The sequence below is a fragment of the Phoca vitulina genome, unplaced genomic scaffold (genome assembly GCF_004348235.1).
Source record: "Phoca vitulina isolate PV1807 unplaced genomic scaffold, GSC_HSeal_1.0 scaffold82, whole genome shotgun sequence".
Classification (NCBI taxonomy): Eukaryota; Metazoa; Chordata; class Mammalia; order Carnivora; family Phocidae; genus Phoca; species Phoca vitulina.
The window spans coordinates 5,117,038-5,142,913 of record NW_022589785.1 but is presented as its reverse complement, the minus strand read 5'-3'; the positions used below and the strand labels follow the sequence as shown (position 1 = coordinate 5,142,913).

Genomic DNA, 25,876 nt, shown 5'->3' with positions numbered 1-25,876 from the left:
AGAGACTACGAAGAGGTCAGATAAACTTGGGGGATGGGGGACAAGTCTGCGGAGATCTCAGACCAGCCGGCACCTGGTCCATCCAAGACAGAGCTGACCATTAAAGAAACAAATTCATACCTAGTTTCAAAAAACATTCCTAAATGAGATGTCCAGGTTGGCACATGTGATGCTGGGACTAAAGCAGATTTGCAGTACTTAATGATCCCTTAGGAATGCAGAGCCTGGAAGCTGAAACCGACCCAACATCCTCACTCCTATTACTTTCCCAGAGCTGGCCTGGTCTACCTCACAGGAACTGAGCAAGGAAGAGAACATAAAAGCTGCATATCCCTTCAGGAAACACTGGGGAACTTGACTTCATGAAGAAATCTCTTTGTAGCATTCTTGTATTCAGATCTCAGGTTCTAGAGAACTGCAGTTTTCAAAATCTGCCTTCTTTCTGCCTTTAAACTCTAAGAATTCCTGGACCAGGGTATGCCGAGGCATCTAAGAATGTTAATCCTAGTGATGACGATTACAAATTTGGGTGATAAATGATTGCCACGATCCCAGAGGATACCCAGCAGAGTTCTTGTTTCTGTGGGCACATGCTTGTTCACATGGAAGCTTTCTGCCAGGAACTGTAGCTTGCCTGAGCCTGTCTGTGCTGTTCATTAGGCTGCTGCTGGACCACATGTAGGCAGAGATGAGAGGTGCATTCTGAAAATGTCTACATCACACTCACAGAAGGCTGGAGTAGGAAAAAATCTAACTAAGTTGATTGGAACTTGGAACACATAGAAACCAAGCTCTAAAATTTTAGAGTCTAAATGTTGTTTAGGTAGGTCTCTAGGTTAGCTCACAGAAGCTTGGCCCTAAAATATAGGACCATGGGCATGAATGACCTTCCACATCCAAAAGGAGAGAGGAAGCCGAGACTAGCCTCTTCTTTGGGGCAGCACTGGTCCTTTTTTACGGCATCCTTTAACCTCCCTATCTGTTCAAGCAATCCCTCTCTTATCTTCAAAGATTTATTTTTTTAAGAATTTTTATTTGAGATAGAGAGAGAAAGCACAAGCTGCAGGGAGGAGCAGAGGGAGAGGGAGAAGCAAGCTCCCTGCTGAGCGGGGAGCCCGACCAAGACCCTGAAATCACAACCTGAGCCAAAGGCAGACAGACGCTTAACTGAATGAGCCACCCAGGCATACCATCTTCAAAAATTTATTAAAGATCTTATTTGTCAAGCATTCAGGATACAGAGATAAAGGGTTTCAGTCTAAAGGGGGACATAGTCAAGTAAACAAGGCAGCCTAGCTTGCTGAGTGCTGACAGAAGTACGTACAGAGTGCATGACTGCAGGGCATGCTGGGGAGACACAGAACACAGGGTACATATGGGTGCGGTAAGGCAGTAAGGGCTAGGACTGAGGCAGGAAGAAAGGCCTTAGAGTCCTTGTGCCCTTCATATTTGAGTGGGGACTCTGGGATCAGCTGTTCCTACTTTTTCACGTTTTCTTCCGGTATTTCTGAATCAAAAGGGTTTTCTTTGTTTTGGTTTAAACTTCAGTGCTTTTCCTTTTTTTTTTTTTTTTTTTTTTGAGATTTTATTTGTAAGAGAGAGAGTGAGAGAGAGAGAACGAGTTGGGGGGAGAGGTAGAGGGAGAGGGAGAAGTAGACTCCCTGTTGAGCAGGGAGCCCTATGTGGGACTCGATCCCAGGACCCTGGGATCATGACCTGAGCTGAAGGCAGACACTTAACTAACTGAGCCACCCAGGCGCCCCTTCAATGCTTTTCTTTAAAGCTTACCAGGTTTCAAAAGAAAAGGTAAAGCAAGATTTGGATGATCACTGGCACATACTTTTAAGGGTCACCCAAGAGCTGCCTTTTATCATCCTTTATATCACTGTCTTACAATGTTCTTTTAACTTTTTATGGACTTTTGTCCTTAAAAACTAGCATGGCAGGGGCACCTGGGTGGCTCAGTTGGTTAAGTGTCTGCCTTCAGCTCAGGTCATGATCCCAAGGTTCTGGGATGGAGCCCTGAGCTAGGCTCCCTGCTCAGCAGGGAGTCTGCTTCTTCCTCTCCCTCTACCCCACCCCCTACTTGTGCGTGAGAACTCGTGCTCTCTCTCTCAAATAAATAAATAAAATCTTTAAAGAACAAAAGCCAAAAAACAAAACTAGCATAGCAGAGGAATTTGATGGCTTTGGGTTCAAATCTCAGCTCTGCCACTTACTCAGTAACTTTATACATTATTTTCTCTCTGAGCCTTTGTTTTACTCCTATGTGTAAAAGGGGCTATTACCTTCCTCACAGGATAGTTTATAAGAATTAAAGAGATAAAACAATAAGGGACTAGCACAGTGCCAACAGAGTTAAGTGCTTGAAAAATGTTAATCTCACCTTCACTGTCAGGTCTCACAAAGTACACTTAAGGTGTACTACAGAGCTATGTAGTCAGCAGGTACTTCGTTAATCTGCTTAATGAATAAGTCACAACTTCCCTTTCTGAATGACCATCATTCTTTGAAGGCATAGTAAGTGAAACATCAGAACTGTGTATGAGAAAATCCAGAATGGGATACACTTAGTTTGATCCAGGCAAAATCAGATTTTCACCAAAAGTTTTAAAATCAGGAGCCATTTTTAATAATTACTATCACCATTAATAATGTCAGCTAACACTCAGCACCCTTTACATGAATTATCTCATTTAATCTTCATAACCTGCCTTTGCGGTAAACACTACTATGCCATTGTTAGCATCCCCTGCGGTGTCAGATTAAGGCTTAGAGTAGTTGGGTCATTTGACCAGAGCCAGTCAGAGGCAAAGCTTCCCAACTCCCAAGCCAATGTGCTTAACAGACAGCACCTCAGTGATCTGTTTGTGTGTGTTTGTCCTTGGGCCCAGCTTCCAGGTGCCTTACTCAGAACAGGGCCAGGCACCTGAAGAACACCTCATACATGTGCGTGGGTTGATAGATCTGATAGCCAGACTTAGAACTATACAACTCGATATGAGTCAATTTAGCCAACTGAAGTTGTGGAAATCAGTATCCTAAAAGAACAAAATTTCTTCAGGGATGTTTTTCAGAACTGGAAATATCACATAACCGTTTTAGAGTAATTTTTTAAAAAGTAAGTATTGGGCGCCTGGGTGGCTCAGTTGGTTAAGCGACTGCCTTCGGCTCAGGTCATGATCCTGGAGTCCCAGGATCGAGTCCCGCATCGGGCTCCCTGCTCGGCGGGGAGTCTGCTCCTCCCTCTGACCCTCCTGCCTCTCCTGCTCTCTGTCTCTCATTCTCTCTCTCTCAAATAAATAAATAAAATCTTAAAAAAAAAAATAAAAAAATAAAAAGTAAGTATTGCTCAAAACTCTGAAACAAATGAAAAAAAAAATTTTTTTTTAAAGATTAGGGATCTGCAACCAGAAAAAGGTTTGGGTTTTCCCAAATTGGTACCACCTCTATTAGAGATAACTACTGATACAGAGCATTAACTATTCATTTATCTGTCTATTGCTTACTCTAAGTTAGACACCTCCTAGAGCCACAAGCACAGTGCCTGACACAAAGTAAATGTTCGATAAATGCATGTGAATGAACAATGGGGATCTACTAATTTCAAATTCAAACCAATATAACTGCATAAAATATTATAATAAAGAAAACATTTTCAGATTGGACAGACCTCAGTTAAGGGGGGGTGGATTTCTAGTATAATACAGTGGAGGAAGAATCTGGAACCAGAACACCTAGTCTGACACTCAGCTCTACCACTCACTAAGCCAGGGTCCTCACCTGCAAATGGAATAACTGTGTCTGCCCTTCCTTTGTTATCAGAAAAGTTTTCAAAATGAGAGTTTTGCTTTTGTTTTCATGTTATCATCCTTTATATCACTGTCTTACAATGTTCTTTTAACTTTTTATGGACTTTTGTCCATAAATAAAAAAATAAAAAGTAAGTATTGCTCAAAACTCTGAAACAAATGAAAAAAAAAATTTTTTTTTTAAAGATTAGGGATCTGCAACCAGAAAAAGGTTTGGGTTTTCCCAAATTGGTACCACCTCTATTAGAGATAACTACTGATACAGAGCATTAACTATTCAGTAAATCCTTATTAATACAGAATCTATAAAATCTCATTAATTCAGATTTTACCTGTGGTTGAGCTAAAGAGCTCTAAAATAGTCTGAAGGTAGAGTATAAAAAGAAAATAAATGAGATTTAACTTAATTAAGGAGAAAATTTTCTAAGAGTTTAATAACACCCAGCTCATACTTGACAAAACAATGATCTCACTTCTCCTTTGAATAGGAGGTCCTAAGGAGGACCATCAGGAGAACATATGTAAGATAAACCAACTATGGTTTAAAATAATAAAACCAGGAGCGCCTGGGTGGCTCAGTCGGTTAAGCGTCTGCCTTCGGCTCAGGTCGTGATCCCGGGGTCCTGGGATCGAGCCCCGCATTGGGCTCCCTGCTCAGCGGGGAACCTGCTTCTCCCTCTTCCTCTGCCTACTGCCCTTCCTGCTTATGCTCTCTCTGTCAAATAAATAAATAAAATAATAAAACCAAAATGACACCATTTTGAATAATATGTAATATTGACTTTTACAAATCAGGTTTGTGTCCTGAGCCACCTGATGCTAATTGTCAGAGCAGTTTGGGAAACATTTGGAGAATACCAAGAACTATGCTCAATGATAAATCAAAGTTCTGGTTCCTGCCCTCAAGAAGTCTATGGTCTAGTCATAACTGTCATTTTTTAAAAAAGAATCTCATTGAAAAATGCCTCTGCAGAGATGGTAGTGCTAAGAGAAGACAAGTAATTTTCCTGGGCTTTTGCCTAGGACCCACTCCCATATTCAGAGAACTGTCCCTCTTTAAAAACTGCCCCCATGCCTGTACCACATGGCACTTCTGAGGAGCAACTGGGAGCATGGATATCAAATAATCAGGTGCTATAGAGACTACCAGGGAAGTCAACTTGGTGACTGATCCAAGAGTGGAATGGCCAGCCAGACCCCTAGGCCATTTCCACAAACAGTCACACAGCCTGCTGCTTCTGACCTCTGTGTGTCCTTAGACCACCATTTAGTCGTGCTTTGCTCCCACTGCTTAATGAGATGTACCCATGACAATCCAGCTGATGTGAAGAGTAGAAAAGTAGGGGCCATGGTAGCTATGTGGCAATTCAGGCAACTTTTGAGACTCTTTTTTTTTTTTTTTTTTTTAAGATTTTATTTATTTATTTGACAGAGACAGCGAGAGCAGGAACACAAGCAGGGGGAGTGGGAGAGGGAGAAGCAGGCTTCCCGCTGAGCAGGGAGCCTGATGTGGGACTCAATCCTAGGACTCTGGGATCATGACCTGAGCCGAAGGCAGCCGCTTAACGACTGAGCCGCCCAGGCGCCCAACTTTTGAGACTCTTAAGCCAAAACCCACTTGGTAGCTTCTTCCCTACTTTATTTTTTTTTTTTTAAGATTTATTTATTTATTTATTTGAGAGAGAGAATGCGAGAGAGAGAGAGAGAGAGAGAGAGAGCACGTGCGTGCACGCACAAGACGGGGGAGGGTCAGAGGGAGAAGCAGATTCACAGGGGAGCCTGATGCGGGACTTGATCCTGGGACTCCAGGATCATGACCTGAGCCGAAGGCAGTCGCTCAACCAGCTGAGCCACAGAGGCACCCCGTTTTTTCTCTACTTTAAATACTACATTTCTGGCAATGATTTCTTAGATAAAACATCAAAGGCAAAGGCAACAAAAAATAGACAAATTAGACTTCATGAAAATTTTAAAATTTTGTGCATCAGAAGACATTAAACAGAATAAAAAGGCAATTCACAGAATGGGAGAAAATATTTGCAAATCATGTATCTGAGGGATCAATATCCAGAATATATGGAAGGGCGCCTGGGTGGCTCAGTTGGTTAAGCGACTGCCTTCGGCTCAGGTCATGATCCTGGAGTCCCTGGATCGAGTCCCGCATCGGGCTCCCCGCCCAGTGGGGAGTCTGCTTCTCCCTATGACCCTCACCCCTCTCATGTGCTCTCTCTCTCTCATTCTCTCTGTCTCAAATAAATAAATAAAATTAAAAAAAAAAAAAAAAGAATATATGGAAAACTCCTAAAACTTGGGGCACCTGGGCGATTCAATCAGTTAAGTGTCTGCCTTCGGCTCGGGTCATGATCCAGGGTCCTGGGATTGAGCCCCACATTGTGCTCCCTGCTCAATGGGGAGCCTGCTTCTCCCTCTCCCTCTGCCCCTCCCCCTGCTTGTGCTCTGTCTCTCTGTCAAATAAATAAATAAAATCCTTAAAAAAAAAAAAAACCCTCTTAAAACTCAACAACAATGAAACAACAATCCATTTCAAAAATGGGCAAAGGAGGGGCACTTGGGTGGCTCAGTCTGTTAAGCATCTGCCTTTGGCTCATGATCCCAGGGTCTTGGGGTCAAGCCCCGCATCGGGCTCCCTGCTCAGGGGAGAGCCTGCTTCTCCCTCTCCCTCTGCCCACCGCTCCCTTTGCTTATGCTGTCAAATAAATAAATAAAATCTTAAAAAAAAAATGGGCAAAGAACCTGAATAGACATTTCTCCGAAGATATACAAGTGGCCAAAAACAACATGAAAAAATGCTCAATATTACTATTTACAAAAATCCAAAACCAAACTACAAAATACCACCTTATACCCATTAGGATGGCTACTATAAAAACAAAACAAACAAACAAAAAACAGAAAATAACAAGTGTTGTTGAGGAGGTGAAGAAATTGGAAGCTTCGTGCACTTTTGGTAGGAAAGCAAATGGCACAGCTGCTGTGGAAAACACTATGGCAATTCCTCAAAAAATTAAAAATAGAATTACCATATGATCCAGCAATTCTGCTTCTGGGTATATATCCATAAGAACTGAAAGCAGGGTCTTAAAGAAATATCTGTACACCCATGTTAATATCTGCATTATTCACAATAGCTAAAACATGGAAGCAACCCAAGTGTCCATCCACACATAAATAAATGGATAAACAAAATGTGATAATATGCATACCATGGACTATTATTGAGTCTTAAAAAGGAAGAAAATTTTGACACATACCACAACATGGATGAACCTTGAGGACATTATGCTAAGCGAAATAAACCAGTTGCAAAAAAGACAAATACTGTAGTATTCCACTCAATATGAGGTACGTAGAATAGTCAAAATCATGGAGACAGAAAGTAGAATTGCGGTTGCTAGGGGTAGGGGAGAGGAGGGAACAGTGAGTTACCGTTTAATGGGCATACACTTTCAGTTTTGCAAAATGAAAAGAGTTCTGGAGATGTATGGTGGTAATGGTTGCACAACAATATGAATGTACTTAATACCACTGAACTATTCACTTAAAAATGGTTAAGATGATAAATTTTATGTTATGTGATTTAAATCCAATAAAAAAAATTGGAGAAAAGATCCCTATATTTCCACAAAATGTCATTTATCACATGATTCCCTTAATAGAAAATATCTACAACAGGGGTGCCTGGCTGGCTCAGCTGGTAGGGTGACTCTTGATCTCAGAGTCATGAGTTCAAACCCCACGATGGGTGTGTAGGCTACTTAAAAATAAATAAAAATAAAATAAAAATGGGTGATTACGGTCTTAATAAAAAAAAGAAAAGAAAATATCTAAAATAGAAAATTCATAGAGATAGAAAGTGGATTAGAGGTTACCAGGAACTAGGATGAGGGGGGAATGGGAAGTTATTGTTTAATGGGTATAGAGCTTCTGTTTGGGGTAATGATAAAGCTTTGGAAACACACAGTGGTGATGGTTGCACAACATCGTGAATGTACTTAATGCTACTGAATTGTACACTTAAAAACGTTTAAAATGGTAAATTCTGTTGTGTATATTTTACCACAATAAAGTTCTTTTTAAAAAGAATGTGCTCCTTATTAGAAAGAAAACCAGATTTCCACTCACTAAGAACATGCTGAGTAATTGTTATATATATCTATACAATACTTACTAACTTATCGAGTAAGTGAATGGCTAAGTAAATGTATCAGAGGTAATGCTTACAAAAAAAAAGGCTGGCAAAAGTGCAGAGACATCAACATTAAAATGCTAACAGGAGGGGCCTCTGTGTGGTTCAGTCCATAGTAGAGTATGCGACTCCTGATCTCAGGGTTGTGGGCTGGAACCCCATGTTGGGTGTAGAGATTAGTTAAAAATAAAAATCTTAAAAAAAAAAATGCTAACAGGAAAAAGCAAGCTATAGAACTATGTGAAGTGAATGGTTCTAACCATTAAAAATGTACACACTGGGGGAGAAACAAGAAGGAAATAAAGCAACTTAATAAAGGCTCTCTTCGGATACTAGAGTTAGAAACAACGTGGGTGGGGGCGCCTGGGTGGCTCAGTTGGTTAAGCAACTGCCTTCGGCTCAGGTCATGATTCTGGAGTCCCGGGATCGAGTCCCACATCAGGTTCCCTGCTCAGCGGGGGGTCTGCTTCTCCCTCTGACCCTTCCCCTCTCATGCTCTCTGTCTCCCATTCTCTCTCTCAGATAAATAAATAAAATCTTTAAAAAAAGAAAAAAAAAAAAGAAACAACATGGGTGGGAAGAGAGGGAAGCTTTTCTGTATTTCCCAAAATAAGCATATATTACTTTCACAATTAAAATTATTGTTTTGTGCCCCTCACCCAAAATATTTTCAACCTAGAACTTCCTGTTTCAAAAAACAAGTCCCGAAGTTATGTGTCCTTTTTAATTTTAAGGTACTGTGATACCAATTAATAGGGGAAATAGGGCTTATTAAAAACCAAAAACTAATTGTGGAAAATTTATTTAGGTTGAAAGAAACCTTTGGGGGGCACCTGGGTGGCTCAGTCATTAAGCGTCTGCCTTTGGCTCAGGTCATGATCCCAGGGTCCTGGGATTGAGCCCTGCATCAGGCTCCCTGCTCCGCAGGAAGCCTGCTTCTCCCTTTCCCACTCCCCCTGTTTGTGTTCCTTCTCTCACTGTGTCTCTCTCTGTCAAATAAATAAATAAAATCTTAAAAAAAAAAAAAAAAAAAGAAAGAAAGAAACCTTTGTATTTCATTTAGCCCCAATTCCTTGTTAAATAGATCTGACTTCTTTGCAACATAGTTCCAATCCTAGGTTGATCAGTGAACAAAGAGAAATGTAATGATGGTCAGCACACCCCCACTTACGCCTGCAAAGACACCTCTCTACAACCTCCTGACACAACACTGCATAATTTACTGTACAGAGACACAAAAAGATCACTTCAAAGAAGAAAGTATTAAATAGAACTTACTATCAATAGATTATGAGTGTAGCTGATTAACAAGTCTAATCTAATCAATGCACATATTTCCTTTGACTGAGCTGGTCATGTCCTTTAATTTCTCTATTTTAGCATCTGCCTAACTGCACTTCTCTCCACCACATTTCCGTTATTTTTAAGAGTATGTTCAATATCTCCAGAGATAACCTGTCTGGAACCTGCTCCAGCCACTTGCTTCTTTAAGCTTTTCCCTAAAGATCTTGTTTTCTACTCAACTTCACCAACCCACTTCTGTGGCCATGCTCTAAAATTTGTCATTAACTATTACTAGACTATTAAAACATGTATTTCAGTAGTCTCATCATCTTACCACCACTTCTTAAATTCTAGCAAATTTCTTCTTAATACTATTTAGTTTGATAAGACTTCAAGTAACTGGGATGGCTAGTTCACTAACTTTACCCCCTTTCTACTGCATATAAAGACTCTTCAAGTCCTTACTTCCTTTTTATCTTATTTAGATCTCATGGTCCATCCTTTTATCCAAATGCATACCTCCATAATTTCCTTCCCCTCCTTAGTTTCCATAAAGGACTTACTTTAAAAAATGTAAAACAGTAAAATAATGCCTTCCTATTTATTGATATATTAAAAGAACTGAACACGCCTAGACAGGGAAGAAGGAGAAGGAGATTTTCTGCAAATCAATTTACCTTGAATTTATGACCTCAGAAGACCCCTTGCAATTTTCAGCAATCCTTCCACCATATTTTGAGTCAATCTAATTTATCAGTCTGTGAGGGCTGTTTCATAACTTTTTACTCCTTCAGTTACAAACAGCTCCTACTTTCTCTTCACCTTCACTAATGACCATCCTTATTATTTCCCTGAAAAAAGTAAAAACGAGAACTTCCTTATCTTCCTACTTCCAAATAGGACAACTTGGCTCTGTCTGTAGTCTTATATTCTTTTTTCTCTCTTTATTACCATGCATGAACTATCTCTGCTCTTAACTAAGGCTAAACTTTCCACTCATACCATGGATTACATTTCCTCTCACCTGTTCAAGGTATTTGCTCCCCAAAATATACCTTTTCCCTTGCATCTTTAAAGTTTGGCACTTGGCTAAATCTTTTCTTATTTCTAAATCAGTAAGAAAAATCGGTGTTATCTATACTGCAGTGTCTCCCATCTTAATTTCTACATACTGTATCAAAATACTTGTTAAATGAGTGAATTACTCAATTAATGGTTCTCAGGAATATGCCTCTTTCTGGTTCCTAATTATGGGGATTATCATATTTCATTCCTCATCCCCCCAGTCCTTCTCATCTTTGGAAAAGGAAACATATATATATATATTTTAAGATTTTATTTGTCAGAGAGAGAAGGAAACATATTTTTTAAAGAGTTTATTTATTTATTTGACAGAGAGAGACACAGCAAGAGAGGGAACACAAGCAGGGGGAGTGGGAGAGGGAGAAGCAGGCTTCCCGCTGAGCAGGGAGCCCGATGCGGGGCTCCATCCCAGGACCCTGGGATCATGACCTGAGCCAAAGGCAGACGCTCAACGACTGAGCCACCCAGGCGCCCTGGAAACGTATTTTCTAAAGTTTCAGGCCCCTAATGCTAGAAATGCTCTTAATACGGTATTAAGTCTGAAGTAAAAAGGGTGCATATGTCTTCCTGAATGATTCCTCTTAGTTGAATGTGAAGATTTTGCATTTTGGACTACACTTTTATTATGGACATGAATTCTACCAACAAATAAAATGCTGGAGGAAAATGCAGACAATCCTTGCTTGGCACAGTAAAGCAGGACAATAAAAATGCAAGCTGATACTATAAAAAATGACAGTAATAATCAATGGGAAAATCACAATTGTCTGTGAATTTTAAAAAATTTTATCACATTAAAAACACTCTTACTATTGGTACACATGCTTAGTGAAGTGAAAAAATAAAATTAATACTCATTCAGTTTACTGTAACTTAAAATATTAAAAGCATTGAAAATTAAAGTGTCTTTTTTCTTTGTAAAAACTTTTTTTTAAGAGGGGGGAGGGGATGAGGGAGAGAATCTTTTTTTTTTTTTTTTAAGATTTTTATTTATTTGAGATAGCAGAGAGCACAAGCGGGGAAGGGGGTGGAGAGGGGCAAAGGGAGAGGAAGAAGCAGACTCCCCGCTGAACAGGGAGTGATGTGGGACTTGATCCCAGGACCCCGAGATCATGACCTGAGCTGAAGGTAGATGCTTAACCAACTGAGCCACCCTGGAGCCCCAAGGGAGAGAGAGAGAATCTTTTTTTTTTTTTTTTTTAAGATTTTATTTATTTGAGAGAGAGAGGGGAGAGAGAGAGAGAGCACATGAGAGGGGGGAGGGTCAGAGGGAGAAGGAGACTCCCTGCTGAGCAGGGAGCCTGACTCAGGACTCGATCCAGGGACTCCAGGATCACGACCTGAGCTGAAGGCAGTCATTTAACCAACTGAGCCACCCAGGTGCCCCGAGAGAGAGAATCTTAAGCAGGCTCCCACACCCACTGCAGAGCCCAATGCAGGGCTTGATCTCACAACCCTGAGATCACAACCTGAGCCAAAATCAAGAGTTGGATGCTTACCCAACTGAGCCATCGAGGCGCCCCTGTTTTATTTTTTAATTATATGTTCAGAATGGTCTGGTTATAGCCAAATGCTCTGGGGTCAAAAGAGGCATGGGTGCACCGGTAGCTTTGCCACCCCACACAGCTGTCCCAATATCACAAGTCCGGAGTAATCCAGACCACCACTGACTCCTCTACTCCTTGCTTGTGACCAGACAACCACGAGAGTAGCTCTCAGATGGCAGGATCTCTTAGTGGTCTTATCACATTTCAAATAATACCATAGTACCCCTTTTACTTGATTATGGCCATCCCAGCTCTGCATGATCAGCAGTGGTTGGGGTTGAGAGAAGCTCTGAATGGTCAGCAGTTTCAAAGGGACAATTACTCTGCACTTCAGCATGTCCAAATCCAACTCCATTCAGATCAGGGAGTTACTGGCATTGCCTCAGATTTTGCAGTTCAGCTCACTCTGAGTTACTTCAAGGGGCTTCAGGGAATCTGCAAACTCTCTGAATATTTACATGCAAAACTGCATGATAACAAATAACTCAATTATAAAATGGACAAAGGATTTGAATAGACATTTCTCCAAAGACACACAGATGGCCAATATGCACATGAAAAGATGTTCAACATCATCACTGATTAGGGAAATGAAAATAAAAACTACAATTAGATGCTACTTTGCAGCCACTAGAGTGGATATAATAATAACAACAACAAAAAGGGACAATAACAAGTGTCGAAGAGGATGTGGAGAAAATGGAACCCTCACATATTGCTAATGGGAATGTAAAATGGTGCAGCTGCTGTGGAAAACAGTTTGGCAGTTCTTCAAAAAGTTAAACATTGAGCTGCCATATGACCCAGCAATTCCACTCCTAAGGAGACACATCTAGGAGGACTGAAAATATGTTCAAACAAAAACGTGTACATGAATGTTCACAGCAGCATTAGTCATAATAACCAAAGGGCAGAAACAACCTAAATGTCAATCAACTGATGAATGGATAAACAAAATGTGGTGTAACCATACAATGAAATATTATTCATCAATAAATGTAATGAAATACCGATATAGGTCACAACATGGATGAACCTTATGAAAACATATGCTTAATGAAAGAAGCCAGACACAAAAGCCACATACTGTAAAAAGGGCACATACTATATGAATCCATATTAGTGGTTGCCAGGGGATGGAAGAGGGGAGAATAAGGAGTGCCTGCTAACATGTACAGGTTTTCTTTTGGGGGACATGAAAATGTTCTGGGATTAAAATAGTGGTGATGATTACACAACCTTGTGAACATACTAAAAACTACTAAATTGTACTCTTTAAAATGGTGAATTTTATGATATGTGAATTCCATTTCAAAAAAAAATTGACAGATATTCTACAAAATTGGCCAGTCCTCTTCAAAAGTTTACAGTCGGGTTGCCTGGGTGACTCAGTCAGTTAAGCCTCTGCCTTTAGCTCATGTCATGATCCCAGGGTCCTGGGATTGAGCCCCCCATGGGGCTCCCTGCTCAGTGGGAAGCCTGCTTCTCCCTCTGCCCCTCCTCCTGCTTGTGCCTTCTCTCTCTCTCTCAAATAAATAAAATCTTTAAAAAAAAAAATAAAGTTTACAGTCACAAAAGACAAAAAAGACAGGAACTGTCTCAGATCACTAGAGACTCGGGAGACTTGAAAACTAAACGCAATGTGGAAACTGGGCTGGATCCAGGAACAGAAAAAGGACATTAGTAGACAAATGGCTAAATTTGAATAAAGTCTATAGATTAGTCAGTAGTACTGTATTAATGTTAAATTTCTTATTTAGTTAATTTTAACATGGTTATGTAAAATGTTAACATTAGGGAAAGTTGGGTGAAAAGTATACAGGAAGTTTGTGCATTATTTTTGCAAGTCTAAAATTATTTCAAAATAAATTATACAAAAGTTTAAAAATATTAAAAAATGTTCAAAAAGTTAAAAATGTAAAAAAGTTAAAGAGTTAAAAAATGTACATGAAAAAACCAGGAGCTGGCAAGTTCTGTAAAATGCCATACAGTAAATACTTTAGACTTTGTGAACCATATGGTCTTTGGGGCAACTACTCAACTCTTCTGCCGAAGATTACAATTGTAAATTAATGGGTGTGGCTGTGTTCCAATAAAACCTTATTTATAGTTTTAAATTTCCTATAATTTTCACAGATCACAAAACATTATTCTTTTTTGGATTTATTCCCCACCATTTAAAAATGTAAAATCCATCCCTAGCTCACATGCCCTGCAAAAACAGGCAATGGAGCCAGATTTGGCCCACATGCCATAAACTGCAGACTCTCTAGATGAGAATCTGCCAATGTGAGGGACACCAGGGTGGCTCAGTCCAAAAGAGCATGCGACTCTTGATCTCAGGGTTATGAGTTCACGCCCCAGATTGGGTGTAGAGATTACTTAAATAAAAAATAAATAAATAAATAAAAGAATTTGCCAATGTGTGCTTCAGTTAAAAAAAAAAAGTACTGCACATCAATTAAGTTTGGCAACACTAGATTAAACAAGGTTAGGTATGTTTCTTTATTATAGGACATCCCAGTACATTGGAACTGAGAAGTTCCAAGAAAAGATAATGATATACAGCATTTTCCAAACTTATTTTTACTATGGAATTCTTTTTTCAGAGGCATCTCTTCAGAGTAGTGGCCTGAAGAACACACTTTGGAAATGCCGATTCAGGTACTTTTTTAAAAGGAAAATTTCAGATTAAAAAGTATTAAAGACATCACCAAATTACAATCATTTTACCCAGCACCTGGATAATATCTGCATAAGTATTTCACAATGGTTTTTTTTTGTTTGTTTTTGTCCTAGGAAACACAAACAAAGCAGGAAGGTAAACACAAGCGGGAAGTCTTGGCTCAACAAAATCTATTTTTCGGGAGGGGGATAGGATGTGAGCAGAATTGGGTCATAATATGGAATCTTTGCTCCATAGGGCAATGTAAGCATTCTTACAGGTTTTTTTGTTGTTGTTGTTAAAGATTTTATTTATTTGACAGAGAGAGACACAGCGAGAGAGGTAACACAAGCAGGGGGGAGTGGGAGAGGGAGAAGCAGGCCTCCTGCCGAGCAGGGAGCCCAATGTGGGACTCGATCCCAGGACCCTGGGACCATGGACTGAGCTGAAGGCAGACGCTTAACGACTGAGCCACCCAGGCGCCCACATTCTTACAGGTTTTGAAAAAGCAACCTTTTAGGAACTTCAACGTTTGATTGGAAAACTAAAGATAAGCTAGGGGTGCATGGATGGCTCAGTCAGCTCAGGTCATGAGCTCAGGGTCCTAGGATGAGCCCCAGGGCTCTGTGCTCAGGGGGAAGTCTGCTTGTCCCTCTGTGCCCCGCCCCCACTCCTGCTCTCGCTCTCTCAAATAAATAAAATCTAAAAAGAAAAGAAAAGAAAACTAAAGATAATGCTAGAAGCATTACCTGTAGATTGTATGTTAGGGAGGATGAACTGGCAGTCCCTAAGAGGACTGGTTTTTAAATACTAGATGAAAAGTTAGCTGACAGATTGCAAAAATTCTCTCATTAGACACAAGAGCTATACAACGCATTGCTGGAGAGAGGATTAAAGAGGAATTTATGTCCCAGGGAGGAAAGGCTGGCCTAAACAACCCTGAGGGGCCCTTCTGACCGAGGCTCCTCAATTCTGTGATCCAAAGAGTTCACTGGCTTCTCCTGATCAAACACAAAGTCTTCAGCAGCATTTCCAAGTTACTCTAAAAACATAAGCTACAAACCAATGGGGTGGGGTACCTCCTTAGTTATTCAACAAACATTTAAGGAGCCCTTATCAGATGGGCCATTCCAAAGTCCCTGAAAAAAAGGATGGTGCACAGGACAACCAGGAACAGATTACACTATTTCATACCCACTGGCCTTACTTCTAGAAAATGTAGGCTGGGGGGGGGGGGGGGGGATGGAGGTGTTAAGAAAAGAGGACAGAAAAAAGAAGTCAATCAGCACCAGACAGATTGAAAATAGTTACTCAAAATCAGACATTTCAAGTTGGAAAGGACTTCCATCTAATACCAGGGAGTTCATTACTTTTGGAGGCAATCCACTCCATTGCTGGTCACCTCTGACCAGCATTAAGTTCTTCTATTAAGTCAATAGAATCCGCCTATTGGTCCTAGTTCTGCCACTTTCAACCCCAAAGATAAAAGTGAAGCACTCTTCACCATAACAATTTTTTTTTCCGTTTTTAAGGCCAGTTTCCTTCTACTGTTCTCTTTTCTGGTCTAAACATCCCAATTCTTTCAAAGATCCGGAACTGGCTCCAGCTGCCGCAAAGCAAAGAATGTATATCTAGTACTCACAGCAGGAAAGCACTTCAAATCAGTGGGCTTCAAACATCAGTATGTAGAGGACCCCCGAGGTATATGTTCAAAACGTTCCCAGGTTCCGACCCAGATTCTAAATCAGAGGTCTTGAGTCCTGCACTGTAAAGCATGCATCCCGGGACATTTCAAAACAGACCAGTGTAAGAACCGTATTTTGAGGGGCGCCTGGGTGGCTCAGTCGTTAAGCGTCTGCCTTCGGCTCAGGTCGTGATTTCGGGGTCTTGGGATCGAGCCCCGCATTGGGCTCCCTGCTCGGCGGGAAGCCTGCTTCTCCCTCTCCCACTCCCCCTGCTTGTGTTCCCTCTCTCGCTGTGTCTCTCTCTGTCAAGTAAATAAAATCTTAAAAAAAAAAAAAAAAAAAGACCGTATTTTGAGGAACGCTGCCCTGTTTTACAAACGAGGAAACTGAGGCTCAACAAAGGGAATGGACTGGGCCAATAACGCACAACTGGCTGTAAGCCGCGAAGTCTCTCGGCTCTCTCACTCCCAAGCCCCACTCTGTTGACCACGCTTTCTGACCCCGGCCTCTCCACCCGAGGCAAAATCATTTAAAGCACATCCACCTGAGAGAGGCGGTCTCGAGCCGGGGACAGAAACAAGAGTTAGAGTGAGTCCCTGCCCGGAAAGGAGAGCTCGTGGGAGCCTTTTCCCTTCTCGGGGCCTCAGTTTCCCAAAACTGTAATCACATGACAGAAGACCACAACGCCAGGGGGACCTCTATTCTGGGGCGGAGGGTCCCGGGCAGAGCCGGGGTTGTTGTCTCTGCGCCGCCGGGCCAGGTGTCTCAGCCTGTGGGCCCGGTTAAAGCAGAAGCCCTGCCCGCCTCCCTCAACCTTGATAAACCCCTAAGCTACCACCCGAGCCCATCATGTACCTGCCTCTGTTCAGCTAACGCCGCTGAAGCCACCCCAGCTTATCCATCCATCCGGCGCCCTGCCACTCCGTCCCCTCAGGCTGTCCGGTAAAACCGGCAATCCCTCCTACGCAGACTCCGGTCACCTGACACAAAGCCGCCCCTCTCGGAGGACTTCCGGCCACAACCGGAAAAGGTTGGTCCTCTGCGCCGTTCTTCCGCCCAGGTGAAGGGCTGTAAGGTTCCTCCTGAGGGCAGGAAGCGGAGAGACGGACTTTCTGGCAGCTTTTCAAAAGAGCCTGGGTCCGCGCAGGGAAAGTACCAGATAAGCCGGGGCGTCTGGGTGGCTCAGTCGTTGGGCGTCTGCCTTCGGCTCAGGTCATGATCCAGGGGTTCTGGGATCGAGCCCCGCATCGGGCTCCCTGCTCAGCGGGAAGCCTGCTTCGCCCTCTCCCCCTCCCCCTGCTTGTGTTCCTGCTCTCGCTGTCTCTCTCTCTGTCAAATAAATAAATAAAATCTTAAAAAAAAAAAAAAAAAGCTTGGACTATCTTGTTGCATCAGAATGTAAGGATGATGGGAATCAGAATGATGAGAACATGTTAATAAAGGAGCTAACTTGAAGGCGATACCACTGGCCAAATCGGGGCAGTTTGAGCGTCAAAATATATGATAGTGACAGAATGTAACTAATGGAATAAAACGGCAACCCATGAGTCTTTGCTGATATAAATAAGGAAGTAAATAGATAGGGAGAAGGGAAAACCCCTCCTTTTAGTAGAATGCCAACTAACAAAATTCATGGAGTTAGAAAATCAATAATGAATGGTAAAACTAGAGGAACAGGGTAATTACACATTAAAAGTGTCTCCCATAAATTACTTATTGATTACAAAAGGAAAATGGTAATTTTACAGAGGTATAACCTCGAAGAACAAGTGAATCAAAGTTATCAAAGTTAACGTTACCAATTATAGGTCAAGTCAAGATCATGTTCCTTCCAATAAGATGCACTGAGGAGGACACGACATCTCTTCTGTGATTATTTCTGTCAAAAATGTATAACCCAAATCTCACAAGGAAGCATGAAATAAAACCAAATCAAGGGCACTCTACAAAATAACTTTCGGTATTATGAAAGACAGAGAAAGGCTGAGGAACTATTCTGGTTTAAAAGAGATTAGAGGCATGACAACAAAATGTGGTGTGTGATTCTAAATTGGATTCAGGAGGGGAGGATAGGAAGCAGAATAGGTATAATGTACAATATTGGGACAAGTGACTAATTTGAATATTGATTGTGAACTAGCTCTTAATGCCTATTGTATCAATGTTAAATTTTCTAAATTTGATCACTATATTGTGGCCACGTTAAGAGAATGTCCTTGTTCTTAGGAAATATTCACTGAAGTATTTAGGGGTAAAAGGGCACAACGTCTCCAACTTAATTTCGGATTACTCAGAGAAAAATGCGTGTGTGTGTGTGTGTGTGTGTGTATGAGGGGGCATGATTAAGCAAATGAGGCAAAATATAAAAAAGTAGTGAATCTAGGTAAAGGGTACATGGGAGTTCCTTATATAGTTTTTGCAACTGTTACTTAAGCTACTAAAATTTATCCCCCAAATGGGGGGAGTTCCTGGGTTTTAGCCAATTTACTTATTTATCTATCAAATACTTGTTTGTGCTAGGGACTGGTGATAAGAGACAAGACAAGATCTTTGCTTTCACGCCTAGTAGGAAAAATATTGAACATGTGATCACAAAACTAACAGACTACTTATCCTGAAAATTGTAATAGCTAACATTTGCTGAGCTCAACTAAGCACGCTCCTCACAATAGTTCATTTGACCCTCACAGCAGTCCTATGAATGGTTTTGGTGGTTATCTCCATTTTACAAATGGGTAAGGGAAAACTTTTTTGAAGTTTACACAATTTTATCATTTAATTAAAAATTTCCAGGGACGCCTGGGTGGCTCAGTTGGTTAAGCATCTGCCTTCGGCTTGGGTGGTGATCCCAGGGTGCTGGGATCGAGTCCCACATCGGCTCCTTGTTCATTGGGGAGTCTGCTTCTCCCTCTGCTTGCTGGTCCCCCTGCTTGTGCTCTCTCTCTCTCTGACAAATAAATAATAAATAAAATCTTTTTAAAAATGTCCAAATCACATACTGATAGGTGGTGGAGATGCAATTTGCACCCATGCAGTTGCTCTCTGGAGTTTTTGACATTTTCATGATTTTATTCATTCAACAAATATTTATTAACTGTCTACATTTATCCCAGAGACTGTAGTAGAGGTTGAGTCTGAGTAGGTGGTGAGAATAGTAGATGAAATAAACTCATAGATGAAATTCCTCATCTGCTTGTCTTCTTTTCAGGTTTCTATGAACAGGGAGTAACATGGGAAATGTTTCCAGCCACACAAACCTGGATCTGGGTTCAGGCTCTGAGAAAAATAAAAGCAGTCCCTGGTATCCAGGAGCTGTCCTGGCACTCACAGGTAGGCCTTGGTGTTCTCCTGTTGAACATACGCCCTCCTCCAAATTATTTAACACAAGCCCAAATCCTAAATGTCCTTTCTAACCCTCTGTACCGAGATGCTCCATCATTCCTCATGGTTTGCATCCCCCGCTTTGTGATAAGTAATAAACCCAACCTGTCCAACCACAGAACTGTTCCTGGTGGTCTTTGACTAGAGGGCATTGAAAGTTTCCATGCTCACTAGCTCACTAGCTCACTAGCTATTGAATTTAGACAAGCAGTTTCACTTACAAAAGACTCAATTTCCTCATTTATTTAATGGGGAAATTCATTTCTTCAGAAGATTATTGTGAGGATGTAGAACAGACTTAGCACTGGATGAACTCTCAGTATACTTTAAAAAATTCCTGCTTGGGCTAACTCCTTTGAAAAAGTCACAGAGTACCATCATTATGAAACAACATGGGAGCATCAGCTTCAATTAAGACAAAGTTGTCAATTATATTCTCCTTTGCTGTTTTTGTTGGGTTCATCAGGCAGACTAAAGGCAGGAGTTCAACTTTTCCTTTGTCAGAAATGAAGTCATTCTCATGGTCTCTTCTAGAAAGCAATAACCACATTCCTGAAACTTCAATGTTAGGGAACCAGCACTGTTTATTTCTTCATGTTCTTGCTATTAAAACATTCTCAAGAAATAACAGAATTGGAATTACCAAACTTGGAAGCACTTCAGCTTAAAAAAATATATCGAGTGGGGCGCCTGGGTGGCTCAGTCGTTAAGCGTCTGCCTTCGGCTCAGGTCATGATCCCAGGTCCTGGGATCGAGCCCCGCATCGGGCTCCCTGCTCGGCAGGAAGCCTGCTTCTCCCTCTCCCACTCCCCCTGCTTGTATTCCCTCTCTCGCTGTGTCTCTCTCTGTCAAATAAATAAATAAAATCTTTAAAAAAATATATATATATATATCAAGTAATATCTTCTCTATTTTAGCACACTAAGACACTTATGGGCCACAAAAGCACACTGTTGGTGATGTTTGCATGTATCCTGCTATGACCCAGCCTGGATTTAATATTATTTAATGCTTACAACAAATTATGACAAATAAAAAATATTCATTCCAGTGGGAAAGAATAAAATAAATAGAAATGTTCTGATTTCTTCCTCTGCTTGCTCTGAGCATCCCAAGGGCTCTCATTTTAACAGCTCTAACCTTCCTCCTGCCCCCTTCCTTCCTCTCCCCTTCCTCTTCTGATACTAATATTAATACTGGCAGCTAATATTTATTGAATGTTTATTAATGTGCTACACACTGTGCTAAGGGTTTTATGCAATTTAATCCTCACCCCCGAATCATGAAGCAAGTATTACTACATATGAGGAGCTAGAGGCCCAGAGAAGTTAAGCAACATACCCAATGCCACACAGCTGGTAAAACTCACACTCAAGATTGGAATCTGCCTACAAAACCAGCACCTGTTGAAATGCTGCCTCACCATCTGGGCCAGAGAGGAGGTGCTGTGAAGGGATGGAGGGAGGGATGGGGCTGGAAAGGAAGGAAAAGTCTGCGGCAGGGGGTAGTGGGAATCCATGCAGAGGCATTCAGATCTTCTCCAGAGTACAGAGGAGAGGGGTGGAGATTAGGAGCACAAGACAAGTAGGAGGCCACTGCAGAGCCTCAGAGGGATCAGGAATATCAGTCAAGGAGTTTGAAGGGCCAGGAAGGTTGAATAGTAGGAAAAGGCAAGTAATTGAGTAGAAGAAAGCTATGATTAAGGACTTGAGGCCTCAGATGTGTATCTGCCAGGTGAGGAGAGGCAAGAAGTCTGGTAGACCTTCTGGCTTCTTGGATCTGTTGAGGGTCACAGGTCCCTGCCCTTCTCTGAGCCTCAGTTCTTTCTTCTATTCAATGAAGGGAAAAAAGATTCCTAGGAACCAGCCCAGCTCTGGTAGGTGGCATCACTTTTTCCTCCAGTCTCCTCATCTGACTTGGGGGAGAATATTCCCTGGGCCTGGCCCATCCCCCCCCTCACCCTAGGCTGGGGTCAACCTCTCCTCATGGGTACAGGAAGCTCAGAGAGAAGACCATGTGTGCAGAGAGAAGGGAGAAAAAGCCAGAGAAAGCGTCCCCTAATCCTCTTCAACTCCAACCCTTCCACAGAGGAGGTGGAATCCAAATTGAGACACACATTAAGTATAAAATACACACCAGATTTCAAAGACTTAGTATGAGGAAAAGAATGTAAAATAGATCATTGATAATTTTAAAATATTGATTACATGTTGAAATAATATTTTATGCATGGATTACATAAAAATGGATCATGAAAATTAATTTCCCCTGTTTCTTCTACTTTCTAAACTGTGGCTAGAAAATTCTAGATTATGTTTGTGGCTCACGTTAGAGTTCTATTGTCCAGCACTGGTGGACAGAGTGTGACTTATTCACCTGTAAGAAAGGAACTCGGAGGGGCGCCTGGGTGGCTCAGTCGTTAAGCGTCTGCCTTCGGCTCAGGTCATGATCCCAGGGTCCTGGGATCGAGCCCCGCATCGGGCTCCCTGCTCTGCGGGAAGCCTGCTTCTCCCTCTGCCACTCCCCCTGCTTGTGTTCCCTCTCTTGCTGTGACTCTCTCTGTCAAATAAATAAATAAAATCTTTAAAAAAAAAAAAAAAAGAAAGGAACTCGGAGAGGTGGAGCTGATGTTCACACTGCCCAACGGTGGCAGAGTGGGATGGGAAATCAGGTTAGTTTGAACCCTGAGCCCACGGATGGGCTGAATGGACTGAATGGACAACTATTTGATCTCTTCCAGGGTCATATCTTATTTGAGACCTAAATCAATCTTCTGTGGGGACCTAAAGTACACTTGCCCATCCTGGGTTGAAGGTGTCAAGAAAGAGAGCTTCCTGGAGGGGGTAATTAAACTGACACTAGGAATAAGCTAGGTAAAAGAGAGTGTTTTAGGCAAAGGAAATGGCCATATACAAAGGCCTTAAGAGGAACTGGTGATTAAGGAAATAAAAATAGCTCTATGTCACTAGAGCAGAGAAGTGGGGATCTGGTAGGCTTAGATCCTGCAGGGTATGACAGACTTCAACCTGAAGGCCAGGGTGGGTCAGGGGATAGACCTGGCCAGGGCTGTGTTTTAGAAAGATCAGGCCGGCTGCGATTTGGAGAATCTTTATTCCAAGAGAGAAAACTGAGAGCCAGAGAGGCAAAGGGCTTGTCAGGGTTCTACAGTGAGTCAGAGGGCAGAGCCCAGACAAGAAGGACCAGAAAGGTGCAAAAAGGGACCAGAAACTTGGAAAGACAGTCTTCTTTGTTCAGTTTCTCTAGGAGGTGCTGGCTTTGAGTGCCCACTAGATGGCCGCAGAGGCTGGACCAAACATTGTGGGCTCCGGAAAGGCCTACCCTGTTGTCCCCACAGGCCTTCCTGCTCCCATCTCCCTAGTCTGGGCATGAGGGGGCTCCTCCCTGGAACCTCTTGTCCAGACCCAAGAGCAGCAGGAAGAGCGCTGGGTGTCAAGAGGCCCAAAGTCTGGTTCTAGCTCTAACTCCCATCTGCTATTGACTTCGGGCAAATTCACAGATAAAACTGTGCTTGAGGGGTGCCTGGGTGGCTCAGTCGGTTAAGTGTCTGCCTTCAGCTCAGGTCATGATCCCAGGGTCCTGGGATCAAGCCCCATGCCGGACTCTCTGCTCAGTGGGGAGCCTGCTTCTCCCTCTCCCTCTGCCTGCCATTCTGCCTGCTTGTGCGTGCACGCTCTCTCTGTCAAATGAATAAATAAAATCTTTAAAACAACAACAACAATTGTGCTTGAGAACTTGAGTCCTTGGCTGTAGAAATAACTAAATTTATTATTTAGTCTACTAGGGCCTGAGTTCTGCAGTCAGATCCCCCTCTGGCCTCCTGATCCTTCTTTTATGCTCCACCCCACCCTCTCAGTCCTGTTGAGTGAGTTAGACTCCCAGGGCTTTTCTAGGGGCTCAAAGGCCAGTCCAACCCCAAGAGGGAAGGGCGTGTTGTGAGCTAAGGTCTCTGAGTTAGAGCCAACAAACAACCCAGGTTTCAACCTCAGCCAAAGAGCCCTGTGTAGATTGAAAAGGTGGATAAGCAGCAGAGCTTTGGGCAAGTCCTATCTCCTCCTTGTGCCTCCACTGTGAAGTAGGATGAAGAGTTACTGCCCTGCTTATCCTCATCTCACTGCCGGGTAGGGTGGTCAGATGTAGCAAATAAAAAACACAAGACAACCAGTTAAATTAGAATTTCAGATAACCAAAAAATAATTGCAATGTTCGGAGCATACACTTAAACTAAAAATTATTCACTGATTTCTGAAATTCAAATATAACTGGGCATCTCTGTTTTATCTGGCAGCCCTACCACTTGGGCTTGGTGAGAATATAAATGTCAAGTGCCATCTGAATAGGTGGGTTGTGATTCTTGCCCTCAGCGTCATTCTGTCCCATACCCCGAGGCCCCCAATGTGGTGGCCACCACATTGAGCTGGACAGAGCTCTCAGGACCCATTCTGCCCCCTGTTTCCCAACAGTTCTGGGGGTGGGATCTCATGCCACATGAACGACTCGTGAGCTATTCATGATATAATGTCGGTGAGCTCCTTTTTTATTCTCTGATCCTTACCATTGTCCCTGGGAAGTAAAAAAAGAAAGAAAGAAAGAAAGAAAGAAAGAAAGAAAGAAAGAAAGAAAGAAAGAAAGAAAAGAAAAAGGTAGGTGTGAGCATACCAATCAATAGATTATATCATGGGGATCCAGCCAAGATAAGGGACTTACCCTAAGCTGCCTAGGGAGGGGAAGTGGAACCCAAGATTGAACTCAGGGTGTGGATAAGATCTACTGAACATCTTAGGACCTTACTAGCAGGCTGGAGTCAGTTGGGAGAATGGAAGGAGCCCACATTCTACAACCTGGGGAACTGAGCATTAAATTAGTCATGCTGTGATCCTGCCTGGCTCCTGCCCTCAAATCCCATTCTACCCATCAAAGCCTGCTGTATGTCAGCCACTGAGGTACCCTATATACACTCACATTAATCCTCATGGTATAGGCACTATTCTCATCTCCATTTTACAAATGAGGCACAAAGAGACAAAAGGACTTGCCTAAGATCACACAGAAAGTAAGGGAGAAGCGAGTACTCAAATATGGGTCTGTCCTGGGCTTATTCTATTCCATTACACTGCTTTTCCCATCCCAGGTATTGGATACACCTGCAGTTTCTAGGGAGATAAATCAATCTACAAACAATGACAGTTTTGTTTCTTCCATTTCAAACATGACAATTTGTGGGGTTTTTTTTTTTAATTTTTGAGAAAGAGGGAGAGAGAGCGCGCACCAGTAGGGGAGAGAGGCAGAGGGAGAGTGAGAAGCAGACTCCCTGCTGAGCAGGGACTGTGATGCAGGGCTCGATCCCACCACCCTAAGATCATGACCTGAGCCAAAGGCAGATGCTTAACAGACTAAACCACCCAGGTGCCCCTGTATTTCTTTTTCTTATGTTATTACATTGGCTGGGACTTCCAGGAACATTAATAGTAGGTACCCATGACATATACCTGAATCCTTCTGTGTTACTTATGTATTGCTGTGTAATAAATATCTCAAACCGCAGTATCTCAAAACAACAAACATTTATCATCTCACACCATTTCTGAAAATGAGGGATTAAGGAGAAGTGGTTCTGGTTCAGGGTCTCACAAGGTTACAGTAAAGATATCTGCCAGATTTCTTCAAAGAAAATATGCAAATAGTCAGTAAGCATGAAAAGATGATCAACACCGTTAACTGTCATAAAAATGCAAGCAAAACCTGTAATAAGATGCCACTTTACACCCACTAAGGATGGCTATAAGATAGACAATAACAAATGTTGGCAAGGATGTGGAGAAATCAGAATTCTCAAATACCGTTGGTGAGAATGTAAAATGGTGTAGCCACTTTGGAAACAGTCTGGCAATTCTTCAAGTGGTTAAAGACAGAGTTACCACATAATCTAACAATTCTACTCCTAGGTATGTGCCCAAGAGAAACTAAAACATATGTTCACACAAAAATTTTTACATGAGTGTTTGTGGAAACATTATTCATAATAACCAAAAAGTGGAAACAATCCAAGGGCCCAGCAGCTAATGAATGAATAAACAAAGTGGGGCATATGTATACAATGGAATATTATCCAGTCATAAAAAGGAATGAAGTACTAATATATGTTACAACAGAAATGAACCTTGAAAACATTATGCTAAGTGGAAGAAGCTAGT

The 25,876-nt window shown here is 42.0% G+C and overlaps 1 protein-coding gene across 2 annotated transcripts in view; it reads right to left on the bottom strand.

Moving 5' to 3' along the window:
- The window catches only part of RNF185 (ring finger protein 185), a 36,595-nt gene extending 19,147 nt beyond the window's left edge, over positions 1 to 17,448 (bottom strand). For both annotated transcript variants that reach the window (XM_032395054.1, XM_032395055.1), the window contains exon 1: positions 17,139 to 17,448. The gene's annotated coding sequence lies outside the window, so the exon portion shown is untranslated. The remainder of the gene's footprint in view (positions 1 to 17,138) is intronic.
- Positions 17,449 to 25,876: the final 8,428 nt, after the last annotated feature.